At 52.6% G+C, this 6,000-nt stretch overlaps 1 protein-coding gene across 1 annotated transcript in view; it reads right to left on the minus strand.

Moving 5' to 3' along the window:
* The window catches only part of BRINP2 (BMP/retinoic acid inducible neural specific 2), a 152,548-nt gene extending 149,828 nt beyond the window's left edge, over positions 1 to 2,720 (minus strand). Inside the window, exon 1 of the mRNA XM_069231560.1 lies at positions 805 to 2,720. The gene's annotated coding sequence lies outside the window, so the exon portion shown is untranslated. The remainder of the gene's footprint in view (positions 1 to 804) is intronic.
* Between the last annotated feature and the right edge of the window lie 3,280 nt (positions 2,721 to 6,000).

The following is a 6,000-nucleotide window of genomic DNA, read 5'->3' on the forward strand; positions in this document are numbered from 1 at the left end:
CACGATTTTGGAGCAATACTGCGATTTTATTACAGATAGTTAACAAGGGACCAGTGACTGCAACCTCCTGTCGTTGGATGAATCAAACACGATGGAATTCAAGGGCTTCTCGATGTAGTTATGATTTTACTATCATGACTTCAGGTGAATTCAAAGCACTGGAATGACAGCAAAACTCCGGATACTAGCGATAGCATCTTCACAACTTTGGATAAAACGACGACAAAGGAATTCCAGAGCCTTAATAAAGTCTCACTAATCTCAATGTCGTGATATTAGATTAATCGACTGCCATAGCACAAAACCATTATGTAGAAACGTTCTGTAATCACACTGTAATGAAATCACATAACGTATACAGGTTATCACAAATGGAAATGCCAAGACTTCATGTCAGTGGGGCTCTGACTGTGACCGAATCCATCAGCGTTTATTAAGTATCAATGGTCGCAACGCCGCGACTTTGAAATTCCTGAATCAGCAACCAGCGAGAGAACCACAGAAGCTTTGTCGGGTATTACTGTTGATCGTAAATGGCACGACTGTGTTTAAATCGACGGAGATAGTAGAATCCTTGGTTGAAACATCGCGACTTTGACAACTCGCGATATACGTGTCTTTGACCTCTGAAAAACCGGTTACTGAATTTCCTCACACGGACGAAAATGGTCAATGTCATTCGAATTTAAGCGCTATAAAAAGAAGTGAATATGTGAGCCCACTGTGCGGGCGGTAGCGATGTGTGTTGTATAAAGCTTCAGAACTGAATATTTGTCGCATTTTAGATGTCGTAAGTAGACTTACCTCCAGGATGCTGTAAGCGGGGTGTGGAGACGGTCACTCTTCGGCGCTATCCGTCGAGCAGCTGGGTTTCGACGAGTCTACAGCGCTAGAAATCCGTTGCCATCCCTGAAGCCCAGCCTTCGTCACTGATCGTAAGAGAACTTTCCATCGCTGCCGTGGGGTGCACTTTAGCTCCTTCGCCTGGTCCTCCCGGGGGACGTCACATTTGGCGCCAACATTTTCCAACACAGGTTCTTGTCCACAGGGTCCCCAGCGGAACCCTTTTCTTTTCCTGCTGCTCCTGGGCTGAATATGACGTCTACAGCCGAGTTCAGCGTGTACACTTCGAGTCAAAACTGCTGGGGCAGAGTCACCGTCCCCATGAATGAATGCGTTAATGACGTAGTATTTTTGTAAAGTGCAGCTTGCGTCCAGGGGGCTGCTTCAGTGCGCTCTGATTGCCGACTAAAATGTTCCCGGACAGTGGCGATGGAGTCCAATTAGGGTCAGGTTGGTATTTATTTAGGTGAGGCGGCGCACCAGAGCCCGGCCCCTGAGTGGGCAGTGGGCAGCCCTGAGCTGTGGTCCGAATGGATCGAGTGCCACGTCTGTTGTGTGGTATGATTAGTGCAGACACAGTGCCGGATTATTATTGTGCACCTGATAGGTGCCCCTGTTATCACGGAGCCCTGACCACCCCCACCCTGAAGATCCCTGCGCTCATTCCCGATTCCGGTGCCCAGGAACTGTGCCAGGTCACGGGGGATGCTGGTGGCACCGGCCCTAGCCGGGGAGAGCCTGGCTTAAGGCACAGTCTTCGTCTTCCTTCGGATCGGCTTGGAGCCCCTTGTGGGTTGCCCCTTGGCACCGTCCTGCTGGCGGGGCAGCTCGACGCTCTCTGAGACCAGTAAACTAAGTGTACCTGCTTCTGCTCCCAACACGTGTTCGATGCCAAGTGTCCACTTTATGGTGCACTCCTGCATGCCCGTCAGCTATGTGCCTCGAAGCAACGAACACGCTGTAGCGCTGCCAACACTCGAACCTGCTCTTATGACGTTGCACGATAAGATGCAGACCCAAGGCCCGGGCATGCACGTCGCGCTCTCGTGTGGCCGCCAGCTGCCCGGGTAAGAGACGGGGGAGCTCTTGCACGGACACAGATTCTCCTGCTTCACCGCTGCCCTTGCACGTGCCCTTCCTCGCCTGGTGGCACCGGCGACTCTCCGTGCACTCGTCTTCCTCAGTATTCACAGGTGTACCACCCTCGCCGCACGCTCGCACACCGCATGGCACAGTGGCACCTGTGCGCACAGCTGTGCCGGGCGCGCTTCCTTCCGTAGGCTGACTTCTGCGCCGATCGCTCCGTGTCGGGCATGAGGCAGCATGTTGGCGCTATGCAACGCCCAGCGAATGAATATATGGCCGCTTTCCAGCTGCTGTGGTTACAAGTAAACATCAAGCAAATTGCAGCAACGCCACCAGCGAAGTCCCAGGGCAAGTTCTGTTGCACGTGCTACTGATATAGCGCCTCGTGGTCTTGCCCCGGGTTCGTTGCACCTGCAGCTGATGCAGCCACTGCCATGGCCACTATCAACACCCCACTTCTTAGATAGTGCCACAGATATAGTCACTGCCACAACTACTGAAACCACAGTCACTGTTAAGAGCCTGGTCCCAGCTCCCAGAAACGTAGCGCCTACCACTGTCACAATAACTAGAGCCTCAGTCACTACTAAGAACCTGCTCCCGGCGCTGTATCAGTTACCCCAACTACTGAAGGAGCTGCTGAAAGCCCTGTCTGAGCCCTTAGGTCCGCTGCACCTGCCACCGGTATGGCCACTGCTCTCGGAGTCTTGGCCCGGCTTCGCAGCACCTGCCCCGGCTCGGCAGCACCGCCCCGCACCTGCCTCCTGCTGCCTGAGCGCTGGCAGGATACTGATGGCCCCCCATCGATGCCCCCTCCCGCCCGCATATGTCTAGCCGGGGACCAATGAGCTCCAGGTCACGCCCCGCGAGAGCGCCGATTGGTCAGGGCCGGGAAAGCTGGAAACATGGGGAGCTTCCCAGGGGCTGATTGGTTGACTGGCTGCAGCCGCTTCTTCACCCTGCCTTGCCCTGGGCGAGCGTCTGGTGGGCCAAGCATGCACATAGCGCACTTAACAGATGGAGTCAAATCTTGTGTTTAAAGAAGAAAATCATAAAACACAAAGTGAAATGTGCGGTCTTTTATCTAGAAGGGTTTTTATTTATTTAATTGGGAGGGGTGCGGTCATGTTAGATTTTTAAATTCACGTCAGCTTTCTAGATCACTAGGTGCATGCATTCATCTTAAGCCCTGCGTATTAAGGTGGGTTACTCGGACTGGAGGGCAGTTGGGGAGAACTGGTCCAGTGAATGCCTGGGTTTTACGTGTAAATGGGGTCGGGGTGAGGGATACAGTTAGCTAGGGAAGGCGAGTCCAGTTCAGGAACAGGAACGTCCAGTCCTGGGTGTTAAAGGTGGCGATGGCACCAGACTCAAGGTCACCTATTGACCAAGTTCAGTCCTTGTATGAAAGTAGATGGGGTGGCAGCACGCCACTAGGGACAGGGAAGTCCAGTCTCACGAAGTTAAATAAGGGGGCGAGGGTTAAGCTCTCTAGGAACAGATGAGTCGTTCGTTTATATAGTGAGGCTGTGCTGGCGAACTATGAATCGTTGACGGGCGTAGTTTCTATTGGTGCAGCAGGTGTATTAGCACCTAGTTCCAGAGATCTGAGCGGCCCACTGAATTTTGATTACTGTTGTATTCCACAATTCAAGCAGTGGCAAGGGGGGCGATTAATATCCTTCCCTGCACTACGGCCAAAAGCACGCTGGCTAGACACTAATTGTTGAAACTGTAGGGCATCCGTTACAGAACTGATCACTGGAAGCCCGATTACCTCAGCACAACAAGAATCTGTGTTTAACAGGAACTGCGACAAACGTTATGTCTGTTTGGATTCAAGTAATCGTTAATAAAGAAGACTGTGAAAGATTTAGTGGATCGCTGTGTATTAATGGACTGAAAATCGACATAGCTCAATATAATGTTTTATTCATTTTGAAGTGCTTGAAAGCTTTGTTGGAGACAACCTCCTGTAAGTGTATACAGATGTTTATAATGTACCTGAGGGGACCGGTCTTGGAGCCTTTAGCACAGGGCTATGCACTCTATCATCCGCGCTTTTTATAGGGCACAGGCCTCAGGCCCACAAGGGAAAGACAACTCGGGTCCCGGTTGTAAGGGTGGGGCCACAGGACTTCGACTCAGTAGGGACGGGCGAGTTCAGTGCTGGTGGTAAAGGTGGAGGAATTGAAGACCTCAAGCAAACTAGGGAGAAAACATCGAGTCCTGTGTATTGTACATGAGGGGTCGGGGCACGGGTCTTCATCTCACCCGGGACAGGTGAACCCATCCTTGAGGCGTAAAAGTGGTGTAACAAAGCTTCCCCGGGCGGCTGTGCTGCGTGTGCATGTCAGGACGAAAGGATGGGCAGAGGCATTGCTACAAATGGTGCAGCAAGTGCAGTGGCACCGACGTCTAGAGACCTTAGGTGCCACTGTTTATTGTTGTGGTGTACTATCTGTCCACCAGTAAAAGGCCCCAGTTGCCTTACTAGCATATGTGTCCTTGGCATTCCCGATACGCCACTGGGGGCTAGGGGGTCAGCATTCTATGACTGGAGCAGGCAGTTTTAGTCCTTGAAATTAAAGGTGAGTGGTGAACCATGGGGGTGCAGGTCACTAGAACAACTTGCGCACAAGGGCTCTAGACCAAACAGTGAAAGTTGGAACGTCTTGAGGAATGGGTAATTTTTGTGTGAATATAATAACCAAATAATGCAAAATGAGAGGGTTCCTCATGTTTCCGGGAAGAATCACTTCCGTGGCACGAGGCACACATTCTGCTTTGCCCAGCAGGCCCGGGTTTCAGCAGAGTAAGCATTTGCGTGTTTTAATAAGACTGGCTGCGCGTGCAGCTGCACACCTGGGGAGCCGGCCCGGCTGTCCTGACAGATTATCGGCAGGCAGGGCAGGCTGCTTACTTACCTGAGGGGGGGAGACAAGTGCAGGGGAGACAGAGACGGGTAGGAAGAGAGGAGAGAGAGAGGAAAAGAAGGGCGAGAGGCCGGCAGGCGAAGGAGAGAGACTGCCGAGTGGAGAAAGAAACAGGCAGAGCGGGAACAGAAGCAAGCACGGTTGAGGAAACTAGACAAGCAGGAAGAAAGATAGAGGGTGAGAGAGATAGGTTGAGAGAGCGAGAGAGGGAGAAAGGGAGAAGGGTCCGGCTTGGGAGGGAGAGAGAAACAGGCAGAGAGCGTAGACAGACTGGGAGAAAGGGAGAATTACCCTGGTTTGTCGACGACTGGTTGTTTGCTGCAGGCGCAGCGAGGGGGGGAAGAGGCCCCAGAGAATGGGGGGGGTCGGGGGCACAAAGATGAAGGTGTGAAGGAAGAGACAGACACAGTGAGGGAGAGACAGAGGGGCCGCATATTGGAAGTTTCCCATGAGACAAAGGCAAATAAGAAGAGACAGAGATGAGATTAAGCCACTCGGAAAGAAGAACGGACAGGAAGTGGTTGTGTTTTTAGGGGGAATAACTAAATATTCAGAACGGGGAGGCATGAAGGAAGAGGCACCGGCAGTTAGGGAGCTATGCAGACCTGGAGTGAGAGAGCCTGGCAGGCAGTGGAGGGAGGGATAGACGGGGAAGTGGGCCACGACAGTCTCAGGGTGGGGAGGCGTAAGGGACGCCCTCAAGCGGGTGTTGGGGTGCGGGGGTCAGACACCGTGAGGGAGTAAGGCAGCAGAGGGGAGAGATGCCTGTGGGAGTCAGAGGGTGAACACTGACAGGCACAGATGCGATAGACGGGGCGGAGGGAAGTGCGCACCGAAGTGAGAGAGGCAATGAGAGAGCCAGTGCTTAATTTGTGCTGCTTGTTTCCGGTGCTGAGCACCGGCACTTATTTTTGAGGGCCGGCGCTCAGTCTTCTGCCCCAAGCATTTGCTGCGAACAAAAGGCACGTAGGAAGGAGGGAGAGAGATAAAAACGAAAAAGCGTAAAAAAGAGAGAAAGCAGAAAGCTGCAAGAGTGAGCTGAAGGGGCAGAGAGTGGCGGTAAATGGATCGAAGAGACCCGAGATGGCTTCAGGATTACGCTGCCTCAGTATTCAGTGTTCCCACGTTTAATTGC

The sequence above is a fragment of the Pleurodeles waltl genome, chromosome 4_2, assembly GCF_031143425.1.
Source record: "Pleurodeles waltl isolate 20211129_DDA chromosome 4_2, aPleWal1.hap1.20221129, whole genome shotgun sequence".
In the NCBI taxonomy this organism is placed as follows: domain Eukaryota; kingdom Metazoa; phylum Chordata; class Amphibia; order Caudata; family Salamandridae; genus Pleurodeles; species Pleurodeles waltl.